This window comes from Ceratotherium simum, chromosome 2, assembly GCF_057802395.1.
Source record: "Ceratotherium simum simum isolate JZ-2026a chromosome 2, ASM5780239v1, whole genome shotgun sequence".
Taxonomy (NCBI): domain Eukaryota; kingdom Metazoa; phylum Chordata; class Mammalia; order Perissodactyla; family Rhinocerotidae; genus Ceratotherium; species Ceratotherium simum.
Genome location: NC_141901.1, coordinates 95,827,881 through 95,845,706, shown reverse-complemented (window position 1 = coordinate 95,845,706; position 17,826 = coordinate 95,827,881).

Sequence of the window (17,826 nt, the reverse complement as noted above, 5' to 3'; positions counted from 1 at the left end):
GCCACCCAATAGCTAGGGAATAATAAATTATACTATGTTTATTCAATGGAATATTATGTAATCTTGAAAATGCATGAATAGAAAAACTCTATGTAAGTGGAATAATTATGATATGGAAAATGTATCAAAATCTGTGATTGCAGGAAAGAGTTGTGTGTGTGTGAGTGTGTATGTGTTCTATATTGTTCAAATATTGCATTAAATTTTGGAGAAAAGTTTGAGGGCTCTTAAAATCCCCTTTCTTAAAATATGATAGAATTATCAAGTCTCAGAACTGGAAATAATTTTAGAAGTCATTTAGTATAATTTTTCATTTCTCAGATTCTGAACACTTTTAGTGATGAGGGGCCCCCCCTCCAGTATAAAGCCACTGCAAGTGGCTGCCCACCTCTCCTTGAACACCGCTGGGGACAGAAGGGCCATTTTCTCCTCTCTGGTTTACCACAAGGTTCTCCCTTTTGTTATGTCTGTAGTTTCTTCCCCTTTGTTCTAGTTCTCTCTGTTGGGGCCAAATCTGTCCTTTCTTTTTTCCCCGATACTTCCATTTACCCTGAAGTAGGCAATTGCTCTGAAAGTGCCATCACTCTTGTCACAGCCTCTGCTCCTTCTCAGCTGGCAAATATTTGGAAATTCATTCTTGGAGCATCATGGACCACAAGCTTCTCTCTGAGTGGAAAATTACTGCCAGTGTTGCAGGGAACACACACACACACACACACACGAACAGAAGGATAAAAAGAGAAGAGCACTGGAGGGCAGCAGGGCCAACTGCAAATGGAAAACCCAGTGAAGGGGTCATGACGACAGCCCTGACTGCAGAGAGACTGACTCCCGTGCTGCAGAACACCTTCTTTCCCTTTGTCTCTGGAACAGGTGATACCATGACCAAAGCTGTGTCATATCTCAGCATCCCAGAGGCCAGGGTCAAAATAAATGAGAAGACTTCTTAAGCTAGTTTGGAAAGAATAGGTGCTTTTGATAAAGACTCTTCAATCTCCCACTTAAAGCTGTGAGGCAGAACCTCTGGGAGAACACTGGGGGTTAGATGCCACCTGACAGGGATAATCAGCATGGAGTCAGCATATTTTTGATGAGAGAAGACAACTTTCAGATACTTCAATGACAAAGAGGGAGGGGAAACAGGAGTAGCTCTAGAAAACATAAGAGATTCAAAAAAGCAAGAATATGGACAACTGGGGGCCGGCCCCGTGGCCTAGTTGCTGAGTTCATTGCTCTCTGCTTCAGCGGCCCAGGTTCAATTCCCAGGTGCGGACCCACACCACTCATCAGCGGCCATGCTGTGGCAGTGACCCACATACAAAATAGAGGAAGATTGGCACAGATGTTAGCTCAGGGACAATCTTCCTCAGCAAAAAAAAAAAAATATGGACAATACACCTAACCACTCGGCCTGACAAGACCCTCACTAGTGAACACATTATACATGTCATGCACCCACCCCCCACACACACAATAGGAGGGCGAATCCAAAGTCTGTTCTCTTTGGGATTTTCATGGTGAATCTGGGTTTAGGCAAAAGTGAAGACTTAGGTTCTGCACACATCTCCAGAGGCAGCCTTTGCTCCTCATTTGAGCCAAGATTGCTCTCTGCTTGCCGGAGCCCTTCACGACTGTCCGGACACCAGAATTCATTCTTTATGCTCTGGAGTTTACATCACTGCTAGATCTTCTTATCCAAGCTAATTTTACCTGTAAGGGAAGCATCTCTTTTTGTTGCCTGTACTCTTCTGTTCTTTTAGGAAAAAATGGCAATTAGAGGGTGTTCACAGTTGGAAAGTAGGAAGAGAGTGATATAACCACAATGAAGAAATGCCTGTTACTCCTGTGATTTCTCTGAGACCAGGGGGCTAAGGATGCTCTAGCCTTCGAGGATATATTTCAAAGAAAGGCCTTAATTTAAGGTGCTGCAATCTTTGCTCGCAAGAGTCAAATAGGACAGTGCTACTTGGAGGTTGCTGTGAGGCTCTTCATCATTACTTACATGAATCCTGGGTGCTCTGATGAGTGACGGGTCAATTTTTTTTGTGTGTGTGTGTGAGGTAGATTAGCCCTGAGCTAACATCTGTTGCCAATCCTCCTCTTTTTGCTGAGGAAGAATGGCTCTGGGCTAACATCTGTGCCCATCTTCCTCTACTTTACATGGGATGCTGCCACAGCATGGTTTGATAAGCGGTGCATGGGTCCACACCTGGGATCCGAACCTGTGAACCCCGGGCCGTTGAAGTGGAGCGTGTGAACTTAACCACTACACTACTGAGCTGGCCCATGATGGGTCTTTTTTTTTGTTCAGTATTTCACTGTGGTTTTATTTATTTATTTATTTATTTTACTGAGGTAACATTGGTTTATAACATTATATAAATTTCAACTGTATACATTATATTTTGATTTCTGTGTAGATTACATCATGTTCACCACCCAAAGACTAATTATGATGGGTCATTTCTAAAGCATGCCTGTATCAGCCTTCAAGAGGTTTCTGTCTGGGTCTCCTGGATCGGCACACGTTTGCTAACATACGTGCCAGGGGATGAGGACTGAAAGGAGGTTTTTCCATGCGCTGCAGAGAGGCGCGGCCATCCATCAAGGCCACCTCTTCAGATGTCCCACTTTCAGGATAGTAGAATCCACCATATTAAATGTTAGGCCTGGCAACAACCAGCTTTCCACTTCCCTTCTCAATGAGGGACACGCAAGAACCCACAGAAACAGGCTGGACACACAGGCCTTGCTCCCCCCGGGAAAATGGTGTCAGTCATTGTCCTCAGCTCCAAAGCCTGCACTTGGAACATATATTATAATCTAGCTCCTAGTCAAACCGGATTCAGCTCCAGTTTAACTGACCAAAAGGCATCCCTTCTAAGCCGCGTGAGTGAAACCAGTGTGGCCCACCAGGTTAGAATTCCAGGTGCAGCAGAGCCTAAGAAGGAAGGAGAGTGCCACGAGGGAAGACCGGAGGCACGAGGCAGGAGGCTAAAAACATCAGTAACGCATTTTCAGAAAGTGCTGGGCTTGAGGAAGAGGGGAGAGAAATAAACAAAATGTCCCAATAATGAATGGCAGAGCTAGAAGAGAGCATTTACAGCCATTCTGGGACTCTCCAACAAAACGCTTTTCCTGGATGCACAGACATGCGTAATACTGATAACTCACAGGCGACAGCTCTGTCTGGTACACACGGTCACAAGGCCTCGCACACGGAACGCCCAGGAGGCATCTGGGCATCGTAGAGCAAAACGGAAGGCTGAAGTCCCCTCCACAGAAGTCCATTAAAACACAAAGTTTCTCGGGGTCCAGCCTAGCAGCGTAGCAGTTAGGTTCGCGTGCCCTGCTTTAGTGGCCTGAGGTTCCCCGGTTCGGATCCAGGTGCAGACCTACTCACCACTCATCAAGGCATGCTGAGGCAGCGGCCCATATAGAAGAGCTGCAACTCTACAACTATGATACACAACTGTGTACTGGGGCTTTGGGGAGGAAAAAAAAAAAAAAAAGAGGAAGATTGGCAACAGAAGTTAGTGCAGAGCCAATCTCCCTCAAGAAAAAAAAAACAAAAAAAAAAATTTCTCTATTACAAAGTCACGTTTTCCGTTTTTCTGCTTTATAAAGTCAGCGATGCTGGAGGGTATCTAGCAGAATCCGTCCCTGAGGCATGAGTGCAAAAAGGGAGCGTGTGGCTCAGGGACGTCCCTTCAGAGAGCAGATGGAAGGACTGGCCCGAGACCTCCCCTCCATTTCAGACACACACACACGTGTCCAGATTTGGGTTGTGGTGGATAGGTTATTGCCAGTCTACTGCATATTGAAATACTGTCCTCCTGAAACCACACAGAGCCCACAGGCCCACAGATCTCCTCCCCGACCCTGAAGTGTCCCCCAGCATGGCCAGAGTGAGATTCTCCCACCAACAGGATGCCACCCCCTTCCACAACCAAATAATCGACTGCTACCCTTTCCATTTGCATCATCCTCCCAAATGAGCTTAATTCCTTCTTTGAAGAGATGGAAGTCACTGTGTCCTGTCAGGTTCCAGGGAGGTCCCACGTGGCTGTAAAATCTCCAGAACTGCTCCATGGAGGCAAAGGTGCCAATCTGCTTGATATTCTGTTCATAGCTCTGTGGGCTGGAGGGACGGCCAGGATTCTCCTGGAGCATGAGGAAGTGTATTGTACTGTGGGGATGCTCTGTGGTCCAGGGACAACAGCCTTCCTCTTGCTGCAGGCCTGACTCCTGTCTCATTCTGTTTTTTCCTTCTCCCCATCTTTCTATGTGCTGTTTTCTTCCTTCTGATCATGGTCCCCACCGTCATCTTCAAGGCCTCGAACTTGCTCATCTTTTCACTGCAGCCGTCACCACTGCCCCTCAGAGGAGTCTATCACTTCTTACATGATGATATTCAGGGCTGGCTTCCTGGGTGTGTGCACTGAACAACAGGGCTGTGTGCTCAGAGGGGCCCCATGCTGGGATTAATGCTCTGTTGTTGTCATCTTGAAACTCTTAATAATTTTTTGAGCAAGGGGGCCCATTTTTTCATTTTGCATTGGACCCCATGAATTATGTAGCGGTCAATATTTTCAGCGGAGTCCTGAAAATATTTCAAATAGCTTCATGTGAAACCTCCCCATCCATTTGGAGATTCTTTTTATATGACCTGAATGTGGGTCTTTTAACCATCCTGGTGGTTCTTCTCTGACTTTTGTTCCCAGAACTCATCACAGACTCCAAATGTGATCTCACCAGAGTGGAGGACAGGGAGACCTCAAACATTGTGGTTATAAAGGCTCCTAAGAGAGTATGAGTATTTTTAGGAATAGAAAACAATTATTGTTTACTACGTGACAGGCATTACGTTAAGCACATCACGTGTATTATCTTATTTAATCCTCACAACAATTTTCCCTCCTCGTTAAGAAACAGATTCATCCCCAGTTTGCAGATAAGGAAAGTGTGGCTTGGACAGGTCACATCACTTGCTTAGGATCATACAGTTGCAGGTGGCAGAGAACTCAAACCTGGTCTGATGATGCTCTGCTTGGTTTCTCCCACATTACCAGCAGCACTCACTATTGAGAGGCCACAGGCAGCACCATTGACCTAACACCCGACTCTGATCTTACTGTCAGCTCACGTGACTGGGGTGATTTTGGGAAGGCCTCTCTGGATGCTGACTGAGCTGTTCCCACATGGCCATTTCCTTCCCCAGGTTCACGCTCTCTGGTAGGTTCATTCCTGAGGTTCCCCCACCCCCAAGCTTAGTCTTAGTTTTCAGTTGCTGCTGTAACAATTGACCACAAACTTAGTGACTTAAAACAATACAAATTTATTATCTTACAGTTCTGGAGGTCAGAAGTCTGACATGGGCCTTACAGGGCTAAAATGAAGGCATCAGCAGAGAGGTGTTCCTTCTCGAGGCTCTGGGGAGAATCCGTCCCTTGCCCTTTCCATCTTCTAGAGTTTGTCTGCATTCCTTGGCTTGTGGCCACATTACTCCAACCTCTGCTTCTGTCATCATGTCTCCTTCTCTGACTAGGACCCTCCTGCCTCCCTCTTATGAGAACCCTGTGACTACCTGGACCACTTCGACAATCCACAGTAATCTCCCCATTTTAAGGTCAGCCGATGAGTAACCTTAATTCTACCTGCAACTATAATTCTCCCTCACCACGTAACGTAACATATTCACGGGGTCCAGGGATTAAGATGTGAACATCTTTGGGGGCCCATTATTCTGCCCAACACAGTCTCCCTACCTAGCCCTCACACACACACACACAGACAGTTTCTCATGTGACCTAGATTCCAGAGCCTCCCCCATCCTGCTCACCTTCCTATGATGCACCCTGGTTCTTCTGTGTTCCGTCAATAAACATTTATAGAGCACCGACTATGTGCTGGGCATTTGCCAGAGGCAGGGGATACCAAGAAAAAAAGACACAGTCCCTGCCCTCCAAGAGCTCACATTTTAGTGGAGCTCACTGAAAAATCATGAAAGACAAGAAAATATGGCAACTACTTGGAGAAAAGGGAGCACCAGAGGTGAAGTGGCACTCAGGACTGGGGTGTGGGGTGAGGAGGGTATGCAAAGGAGGATCTCACTGCTCCTCTTCCTATCACAGACCCACAAAACCATGACAGCACAGTTCATCATGGAAAGTGAGCATCGTGATCTGACTCAGGCGACCCTAAAGTGTCAGTGCCCGGCGGTGCCCGGCAGGGCTGGGGGCTGAGGGACTGTGAGGCAGGAACACGTGGACCTCCCTCTGTGCTCCCGAAGGCCTTCCTTCGCCGGGGGTCAGTGGCAGCCCGTGGGAGCTCATCACCAAGGTGAGGAGGACCCCTGCCAAGTGGAACAGGCTATTACAGTGCTGGGGTGGGGATGGGGGGTCCGCCCAGGTGGGGTGCTCACACTTCCCTCAGTCTGACCCTGACCTAAAAGAAGGTCTTGTTTGGAAAGTTGGAAAAGAAAGAAACTGTTAAATACACAAAGATGTAGTTTGGTTTCTCTCTGCATCTCAAATGCAGAGTCTGAGGAAGGAGCCAGAACTTGTAAACTTTCAAAGACTGATGTATGTTTTAGAGACTGTATCACAGCCCAGGACCCTGGATGTGCCCAGTGACTGACACTTGTCCCTCACCTGATGGCATTTCGTCACCCTTATCACAAGAAACCCAGAAGCTGTCACCTGAGTCTACGTTCCTGCCCACAGACATTTCACAGGAACGTGGGGCCTTGTTTCCAGCTCTGTACTGAACTCTGCTGTCTCCTTTCAGAAACACAAGCAAACATATGCATATATATTTTTTTTTCATTTTCCTGTTTAACTTTCCTAGTTATGGCAAGCCAGGCTCTCTTATTTAAAAAAATAACACACACTCACACGCAGACAGAAATTTCCTTTCCAGTGGCACATAACCAAAAAGCTACTTGGATGAGACCGAATTCATGTTAAATCAGGCGACTCTGTGAAATCACTAGTGTTGGCACAGGGCTTCACTGTTGGCCAAAGGTGCCCCTGACCATTGAATTTCGCTCCTCGTAACCACCTTGTGAAACAGCTGTCCTCCATGGGGGTCCATTGAGCCCTACGGACCTTTCAAACCCAGAGTTCCCTTCTGAGAACGTTAACTGAATGGCTACTTTTCATTTTTCACCATGTTGAATAGAATAAATTCTGTCCCTGGTCCACCGAGGACTAAACCAGGGGTCAGTTGTACTCTCTGCTTTTAGTCCCATGTCTGTAACGTGCCCATCAGCCTCAGCCTGAACACCTCCAGCCTGAAGACATGAGCATCACCTCCAAGGCAACCTCCATCTTTGGTTGGTTCTGACGGATGGCTGGACAGGAGAGTTCATCGATTCTCCTCGTGCACCTGCAAGATGACACCACCTTCAAGGAAGGGATGGTGTGGGCCCATTACAGTTTCTCTCTACTGGAAATAGCCAACCAACCCAATCAGATCCTTTTTCCTGGACAATATGAATGACACAGGGTCACAGAAAAGGTGGATCATTGAATCTAATGTCTCTCCCTCCAAATAAGGCACAAGGCTGCTGTTTATCCCACTCCTTGAAGTACCAGGACTTGGAGTTACTTTGTGGCTAAAGAAGACATCGTCTTGCATCTCTACAATGAGCCTCGATTAATGAAGGGAATGTAGATGCTTCTCCTTGGAACTTGAAAAAGTCAAACTAATATAAAGGTCTAATCATTATGCTCATTCTAAAGGTGAGGATCCATAGTCTCAGATTAAGCAATCCACAAGGTCTCCTGGCTAGGAAGTGGCACAGCTAGCCTCTGTAACCCTGGCTACAGATTTTAGTTAATTTAAAAAATTAATTAAAACTAAATAAAAAAAATTTAAATTTTAATGTATGGACTTTAGATAATAAACAAAAACAAAAACCTATAGCATGACTTGGATGAATCTCCAGGGAATTACATTGAGTGGAAAAAAGCCAGTTCCAAAATGTTACATACTATATGATTCTATTTATATAACATTTTTGACATGACAAAATTTTCGGAAAGGTTGTCAGAGGTTAGAGACAGGGACGAGCTTTAGGTCAGCTGTTCTTCATTGAGCCAACCCACGGGAAAGCCTTGGCTTCCAGGGCAATTTCTCAGCTTATTGTCCACCCTTGAGAAATTAAGTGGAGTTGTAAGTTTTTCAAATGGTTAGTGTGACGTTAGGATTAATACACAGGTACTTGCCTGGGGGAAAAAAACACTTATGGCAGCTTGGTGCTACAGAGACTCTCCAGCGATGGCGAAGATTGATGACAACCTGCAAACCATCGCATCTGTTCTGGGGAAAGTCAGAGCGACCAGATGGCTTGGGAAGTAGAGCTTGAAAAAAAGAGCAGTTCCAGCTTGGTCTAGCTCAGTTCTTTCTCAGCTGGTGACTGTCCCTAGCCAATAGGCCAATGGCAAGGGCAGAGATGTACCAGAAGTTTGGCGGACAGTGCAAGAGAGGAGTCACAGCTTGAATGGATGGTGTCCAGGGTCTGCCCCTGAGAGACCGTGAGGCTCACAGCAAGTCTCTTCGTCTCTCTGAGTTCCAGATTCCTCATTTGTAAAACAGGGCAATGAACCCTTGCTCAGCCTACATTACCAGGTTATTGGGAGGAACAAATGGAATAGTCTAAGTAAAAAGTATTTTGTGAACACTTACATTCTATGCAAATACAAAGATTAGACATGTGATTTGGCAAGATTCCTACTAGTGGTCCCTAAGTAAATAATTTCTGTAGCTATGATTTGGCAAGTAAGTTAATTCAGTCTACAGGCTGGCGGGTCCACAGCCCTCAAGTGAGCATCGCTTAAAGGATAAGGTGCTAAATTCACCAAGAATTCACGCCTGGGGGCCTACAACCAGAGAGGAAGGGAGAACGAGGAGCCCCATCTGAGCTGAGCTCTAATTTCTGCCGTCTGCCTACTTTGGTGCCGTGGCCGATTTTGGCCCAAAGCTATGCATATAGGAAGCCTTTAATAATGAATGAATGATCACGTAATTTGGTGAGGGTTTTTTCCCCCTTTTCCACTTAGGTAATTTGGTAAGTGACTACATTTGGACATGCTGGACAGGAGAGGGGAGACTATCATGGGGCTGACAGTCCAGCCAGATGCCGTCTGGGAGGGAGGCGGTCAGAGCGGAGCTGAAAACCTCTGAGAAAGGGCGTAGGGTGGCGGGAAGCATGTTGCCTCTGACCCAAGCAGCTGTGTGAGTGGCCCAGCTTTATCCTCCCTGGGCCACGGTGTCCTCACCTGTAAAATGCAGACGACAACAGCGCTCTCCTCATGGAATTGTCCTGAGGGTTCAAGGAGATAAACAGATACGGAACAGCTGGCACAGAGTAGAAAGACAATAGTTTGGATCCTTTCTCTTTTCCTTCTTTGAGGAACAGGAAGAAGATATCATAATTCCTTTAAAATATCTTCCTGCGCATGTTTTTCAGAGAGATGAACACAGGAGCCTTGGACAGCTAAACTTATCTTCTTTGTAGCTCCTGGAAACGTATCTTATCAAGCCTGGGATTTAGAGTCAGACAAACATAGATTCACACCCACACTCCACCAGTTACAAGCTACCTGATCTTCAGCACGTTAATCTCTCCTAATCTCAGTCTCCTCAAGTGTAAAATAGAGTTTAGCAATGTCTATGAATGTGATTTACAAAGTTGATAGGTAGTAATATGTAAAGAGTCTAGGACAGTGTCTTGTACAGAGTCTGAATGCAATAAATGGTTGTTCTTATCCTGTCTTGGGTGTGGCAGAAGGAGTGCACAGAGAAACAGAGGACAGAGAGTCCACGGACATCGCTGTTACTTTTCATGATGATCGGTGATCCTTGGTTCCACGTGTGCAGTACTTTCTCCCTACCAGAGTTCAACAATGGTTCACACTAAAGGACTTCGGGGGTGTGGATGAGCCAACCGGGTGGTGCGAAGGCCAAAACACAATGGATGTAACACCAATACCACACCTGGGGGACTGGACGACACATTTCAGTTGGACATGAACCAGCTGGGCAGCACGTCAAAGGGAGCAAGCAGGACGGGAAAACGGCTGGAAAGATACCACACGGGGAACGTCTGAGGGACCGGGACAAGAGAAACCCAAGAATGAGTACAAATGTACCAATATTTGAAGGGCTGATATGTGAGAGGATCACTTCATTTATTCTGTCATTCCCTGGAAGGCAGAACTCAGATCAGTGGGTAAAAGTCACCTGGGGATAAATTTCAGCTCAACACAAAGAATTTTCTGACAGGGCAGCCATCCAATGACAATGCAGTTGTCCATCTGGGGAACAGGCTGTGCAGTGAAGGAGGATCTGAGTCCCAGAATCTGGCACTGTGGGGGGGTGGGGGGGGACAGTAGCTGGATTAGACTCCTCCAGGTCCTTTACAGCTCTGAAGTTCTGTTTCATGAGAGGCCCACAACTGCTCCAACGGAATGGAGTTGCTTCTCCTTCACTGGGTGATAAATCGTGGGGAGATCGCAACAGGAGAGAAGAGAAAGGTATCTCATTTACCTTCACACTAGCTATAGTTACTACTGTAGAGGAGAGAGCCAATATACGTATTCAGCAAATACACAGTGCTTATCTACTCTAAGGAGGGTACCTGAAGTGCCAAACCAACATCTTTTTTGCATTCAATTTTTCATTCCTTCAATATAATGGAGAAAGACAGCTATTTTAACCACTGACATTTAAAAACTGACTTTGAAGCAAAAAATAACTGCTTCCAATTGGAGCACATTATTTAAGACCATTTCCTTATGTGTAAAAGAGGGATGATAGTGATATTTACCTATAAGCACTGTTCATTAATTCAACAAATATTTAAGCACCTATTAAGTACCAGGCCTGATTCTACTTGCTGGGGGCTTATCTCCTTGAGCTAAAAGGCACACAGTCCTCGTGGAGCTTGCATCCACGGGGAGAGGCACAGGAAACACAGCAAGCACACTGAAGTGTTGGTGGGAACACATGCGGTAAGGGCGCCATGAGAAAAGAATGCAGGAAGAGCATAGGCAGGGGAGGGGGTTTCCATGGAAGGATTACGTATGAGAACTCGGGTGAAAATCACAGCAAGGGCAGGCTCAGAAGAACATCTTCAATCAACGTCAGCTGTTACGACCCTGAGGCCCTCTGGGCTTGCAGGACCAGTTAAACGCATCACCCCAGTCTGGAATTATTGAATAGGTAACATCTATTCAAAGTCAAAACCAGAAGGAAGTGGATCCGGATATTGTTCTCAGGTGGAAGGAAGGAATCAATGAAGACGTCATGATGTTGGGTTCTGGCATTGTCTCACTTGTGCAAGGATGCTGCTAAGAATCTGTAGGAAGAACTCGGAAATCAGGGCTTGAACTGAGTTACATTAGGTAAAATTGACCTGACTTTCCCAAGCCTTGGTTTTCCCCCGTTTGACCAGGGCTATTGTGACACCTGGTAATAACATATGTAAAGTCCCGGACACACAGTGGTTAGAGTCAGCTTACACTACTATTATCTTTGTCCAGACAAACTCATCTGAATTCTCTGAGATTTTCAGTGTGTGCAGAATGAAAAAACAAGGCAGTATTCCTCAGGAGGGAACAATCCACAATCATGTGTTGCTAGGAGTTGGACTAAGGTCACTTGCTATGAGGACAAACCAGGGAAACATAAGGAAGCGTTCAACTGATTAAACGCTCAGTCTACGCTCAGCCTTGCTAACTCCTTGGCTGCAGTCTTCAGAATTCCAGAAGACGCAAACAAAGACACACTGATTCACTCAAAACAGTTCTTCGTACAAACCTGAGGATTTAGCCAAAAAGGATTCCAACAGGATTTATGAAGTGTGGGTCCCTGCACAGAGCCCGGAGTCGAGGAGACGCGCCGGCGCCCTGGACTTAGCCTGCTCTCCTGGAGACCTCGGCGGCGGCGGCCCTCTGCCGCTTTCCACTCAGACTGAGAGTCTTGGGAAACGAGAATTTCATTTATTCTGTGTGGAACTTTTTCTCGTGGAGACAGCTTTACAAGGAAGGAGCTCTTTCTGCTTTCCCAGAGGGGAGAAAGCAGAAATCACACCCCGTCGGTCCCATGTCTGCAGGTCCTCAAGTAAATGAAAGCGCTGGTTAGTGCCTTTGGTTAGTGCCTTTCCCACCAGCCATCCCCAAGACAAGGGGAGCTATTTCTAGAGTTGAAGTCCCCCACTCACTCTAGGTAGCACAGTAACCCCTTCCCTCTATTAGGGGCTTGTGTCCAGCCATCTGCCCCCTTCCAGGGTAGCTGTGACCACCTGGCACTTGAAAAGGAGAAAAGAGACCTCAAGGGGCAAGGGTGCTGGCTTTGCTGGGTCTAATAAGCCAGTGCTTCTCAAACTCTCCGTGGTGAAGGACCAGTTCGTTCTTATTTCCAATACATCACGGACTGATGCTTTTACAAAACACAATAAAAATTAATTGCTAGACATTTTTTTAAAGACATAAAATGCAAGCCAATGTTTTTATTACTGGATTCAACATACATAAAATGACTCTGTCTAATTGCTACAAAGATTCTAAATGTTTACTCACAACTTCTGTACTTAATCTCGCTACGGATTACAGCACTGACCTAAGTCACTGTTTAGCCATGAACATTTACTTGAAACAAAACACAAAGCCAAGTTACCCGGTTCCCCATGAAATAAGATGATATATTTAGCACAGTGGTTGGCACACAGTCATCACTCACCAAATATTAGCTATTACTACGGCTGTTCCCTCCAGGCCGGGAGAACAGGGGGACATTACCTGAGAGACTGAGATGCAAGGCCTGGGTCCACTCTGTTCCTACTGGCCTTGGACAAGTGTCTTCACCGTTTCGGGCTTTAGTTCCAAAGTTTACAACACATAATGAAATGATCTAGACCTAACTTCTAGATCAGTGACATGATCTAGAATCTAACCTCTAGATCCGTGACTCATGAACTACAATCTAGAATCTAACCTCTAGATCAGTGACTTATGATCTAGAATCTAACATCTACATCAGTGACGTATGAACTTAACGGAAGCCCAGAGTGAAAAACATACTTGTGTCCCAGTACACACACTCACACATACTCAGGCAGGTAGCTGCCCAGCTTTGTGAGGTAACGCTGTGCTCTGATAGTTTCTATCCTGTTTTATTTTTTTAAATGCTGGTCAAGACATTTAATTGATTTCAAATCCACAGTCCGAAAAGAGCTGGAGCAAATGATTTCCAGAGTTCCCTTCCTTGACAGCATACTGATGGGAAGAACAACTAGTAAGGAGGCTCCTGTCAGCCCTTTACAACCGAGTTTCTAAGTAGGACTGACATTATTCAAGGCAAGCGCATCTAAGAGTTTTTATTCTTGTATTTGGAGCCAGCTGGCTCCACGTTGGCATGTTCTTAGTGTATCTACTGGTCACAAAGCAGAATGGTCAAGGATGGGGGTGTCTTGGCCTCCCTCCCCGGGGTAATAACCTTGAGGTGTCATTGATAAACACCTACTACCCTCATGCAGGTCTCCTTTAGACAAACGTGCAAGAGACGGATTCCGAGGACATTTCCTTGTTGGATTCTGCTGTTGCACTAAACTGCCTTCTGCTTTCTGGAGAAGGGAGAGGGGACAGCAGTGGGGTCAACAGGCTGCTGGAAGTGTCAGGACCGAATTGGCATTTCCATTCTTTCACACGTTAGAAGCATCGGGTGAGGGGGATTCATGAGACATAGAAACACTGACATGACCCTTCAATCTGAAGGGATATTTTATAGTCCTTTTATCCTTTTAACAAAGTAATCTTTGTTTTTCATTGCAGTAACATTGGTTTATAACATTGTATAAATTTCAGGTGTACATCATTATACTTCTATTTCTGCATAGATTACATCATGTTCACCACCCAAATACTAATTGCAACCCATCACCACACACATGTGCCAAATTATCCCTTTTGCCCTCCTCCCTCCCCCCTTCCCCTCTGGTAACCACCAATCCAATCTCTGTCTCTATGTGTTTGTTTATTGTTGTTATTATCTACTACTTAATGAAGGAAATCATACGGTATTTGACCTTCTCCCTCTGACTTATTTCACTTAGCATAATACCCTCAATGTCCATCCATGTTGTCACAAATGGCTGGATTTCATCGTTTCTTATGGCTGAGTAGTATTCCATTGTGTATATATACCACAGCTTCTTTGTCCATTCGTCCCTTGATGGGCACTTAGGCTGCTTCCAAGTCTTGGCTATTGTGAATAACGCTGCAATGAACACAGGGGTGCATGTATCTTTATGCATTGGTGTTTTCAAGTTCTTTGGATAAATACTCAGCAGTGGAATAGCTTGATCATATGGTAGTTCTATCCTTAATTTTTTGAGGAATCTCCATACTGTTTTCCATAGTGGCTGCACCAGTTTGCACTCCCACCAGCAGTGTATGAGAGTTCCCTTCTCTCCACATCCTCTCCAACATATGTTGTTTCCTGTCTTGTTAATTATAGCCATTCTGATGGGCGTGAGGTGATATCTTATTGTAGTTTTGATTTGCATTTCTCTGATAATGATTTTGAACATCTTTTCATGTGTCTGTTGGCCATCTGTATATCTTTTTTGGAGAAATGTCTGTTCAGGTCTTTTGCCCATTTTTAAATTGGGTTGGTAGTTTTTTTGTTGTTGAGATGCATGAGTTCTTTATATATTTTGGAGCTTAACCCCTTATCAGATGTATGGTTTGCAAATATCTTCTCCCAATTGTTAGGTTGTCTTTTCGTTTTGTTGATGGTTTCCTTTGCTGTGCAGAAGCTTTTTAGTTTGATGTAGTCCCATTTGTTTATTCTTTCTATTGCTTCTCTTGCCTGGTCAGACATGGTGCTTGAAAATATGTTGCTAAGACCGATGTCAAAGAGCGTACTGCCTGTTTTCTTCTAGAAGTTTCATAGTTTCAGGTCTTCCATTCAAGTCTTTAATCCATTTGGAGTTAATTTTTGTGTATGGTGTAAGGTAAGGGTCTACTTTCATTTTTTTGCATGTGGCTGTCCAGTTTTCCCAACACCATTTGTTGAAGAGACTTTCCTTTCTCCATTGTATGTTCTTGGCTCCTTTGTCAAAGATTGGCTGTCCATAGATGTGTGGGTTTATTTCTGGGCTTTCGATTCTATTCCACTGATCTGTGTGTCTGTTTTTGTGCCAGTACCATGCTAACAAAGTAATCTTAACTATCTTGAATTTCAATTCAGTTAAGAATACATGAAATTATTTTATTTCCAATAACTTCTATTTTTGTGCTCTAACCTCCCCTTTCCTCTTGAGCAGTAAGAACATCTCAGATTAACCTCTTACCAAGTTCAGTGGCTGAACGTTTCATTTTAATGAAGCCTTTAATCCCACTTTCAATACAGAGCCCTACACCTTCTCCAGCTGAGGCGAGCACAAACCTCCAGGGGCTGGGGTGGAGGAGTGGGGTGGTCTCTCTCTCCCACCCCTCCCCTTCTTCCTGAGCTGATTCTCCTGGTTGTTTCCTTTGATCACTCTCCACATGTAGCTGAGAGCTGGTTCTGAAACGACATCCTTCAAAAAACCTCTGCGTGAAAACGCTGGCCCACCTCTTCAGGAAGGTCAAAAAGGGTTCCTACGTGAACCACCCCACCTTGTGGGGGCGAGTTTCCTGACGGCCAGAGGCCTGTCCTTTGGGACACCATCCGTACCCTGGCTCACTCCTGGGGGCACATCTGTTAACTCTTTGTTGAGAGGCACTGCTGGGTCACTCATGGGTTGGGGTGGGGGGTGCTATCCCAGGACACTAGTCAGAAAGCTTACGTCCCAAGACACCTTCCATGGATTCGCTTGAGATCATGGTGTCCAAGAAACCTCACGTCCTTGTCCCATCACACGCGGTATCTCTCTTCCTCTCTCCTGCCCCCCATCCTTCTCTTAGCTTCGCAGGGCCCAGGCATGGGGAGCACTTTATGGGATACTGGCTCACCAATTTTCAGACAAAAGATGATCTCCAAGTTGAACGGTCCCTTTCTCTAAGGGAGGTTCCCCCAAAGGTAACATCTCTCTCTCTTCCAGCCCTCTCACATGGGCTGAGGGCTGAGGGCAATTTGAGAGCTGGCTCTGCTGACATGACACCTTTTGAAAAAGCTCTGCAGGGAAATCTGGCCACAGAGCTATAGTTCTCAGATCATAGAAAGGGGGTATTTTGAACACCTTGTTTTCAGCTGTGGGCTCTTCTCACCCATTATTAGAAAACAGGAAAGACCACTCACCATGTCCCACCACATTAGATTTCTACTGTGAGCCACGTGTCAGGCTCTGTGAGGCTCTGTGAACACAGCAGTGATGGAGCCATGGTCCCTGCCCTCATGGACTCACAAGCTATGGAGACATTATACACACCCCCCTACACACACGTGCACATCTACATAATTCAATTGTGACAAGTGCTCAGAAGCAACACAGTGCCATGAGAGTGGACACAGCTGATGGTGCCAGACAAGGGGTCTTGGAGGAATTAAATTTAACCAGAGATTGAAGGATAAGACTGAGGTGAAGGGAATGGTAAGGGTGTTCCAGGCACCTGAGGCAGCAGGAGGCTTGATTCCCCAGACCAAGGAAGGGACTTGAATGGTAGGTGGGAACCAGACTGCCCGGGACCTTGTGGGGCAGGTTAAGGACAGTAGTCTTGATCCCAAGAATAAATGAAGCCATCAGACGGTTTTAAAAGAAAGTGGTGCCATGATCAAATTTTCATTTTAAAAGGTAATTATGGCTGCACAGCCAAGAAGGCATCAGGAAGCCAGAGTGGATGGGGACAGAGTGTGTACAATGGTGTGAGTTTTAAAGCACTTGCACATCACTGGGTCTAATTCCCTTCCAAAGCCTCACCTACTAATCAACATCCGAGAGCCAAGTTGGAGTGATGTATGTTAACTTGGTTTCTTCACTTCCCTGTGCTGTACTCCTAGCCTTGCTCTCCCACCCACCACTGCGTGGCATGGGGAGCCCCTGTGAGCCTCCTCAGGTTCTTCCTTATGAAACCTGGAGAACTCTTCTGCTCCTTCAAGGTCTGAATTAGGACAAAATGAGTGCCTGACACATGGACGCTCAACAAATATTGACTCATCTCAAGCAAATTTTCCTGTCAATTAAAAAAAAAATAGGAAAGGCCTCTTCTATTTGATCCAATTACTTAAACCAAATTCTACATATATAAATTATGCAAAGCATTGCCCAAAATTCATTTACTAAAAAGTGGCAAATTTATGGCATTAGAACAGTGATCTTAGAATAATTTGAGACCTGATGAGTCAGGATTTCTTTTTTCTTTTGGAGAGGGAGATTGGCCCTGAGATAACATCCATTGCCAATCTTCCTCTTTTCGCTTGAGGAAGATTGTCCCTGAGCTAACAGCTGTGCCAATCTTCCTCTATTTTGCGTGTGGGACGCTGCCACAGCATGGCTTGACGAGCGGTGTGTAGGTCCACACCTGGGATCCGAACCCGAGAACTAGGCCCCTGAAGTGGAGCTCATGAACTTTACCACTATGCCATGGGGCCGGCCCCAGGATTTTTTAAATAGAAATCAGTGAGCAATAATAAAGTAAATGAGGAAGAAAGATTTATGTCTAGACATAACACTATACATTATGCTGGTAGACTTTTTAATTTAAAGCCCATAATGCCCTTTCCATAAAAAAAGGGTGTCTATATTCTTAAAGACATAGCTTCCCAGAAATCTAGTCCTTATCAATATAACTTAGAGAATTTCTGCCTTCCCAGAGGATCTAAACCCGTACACTAACA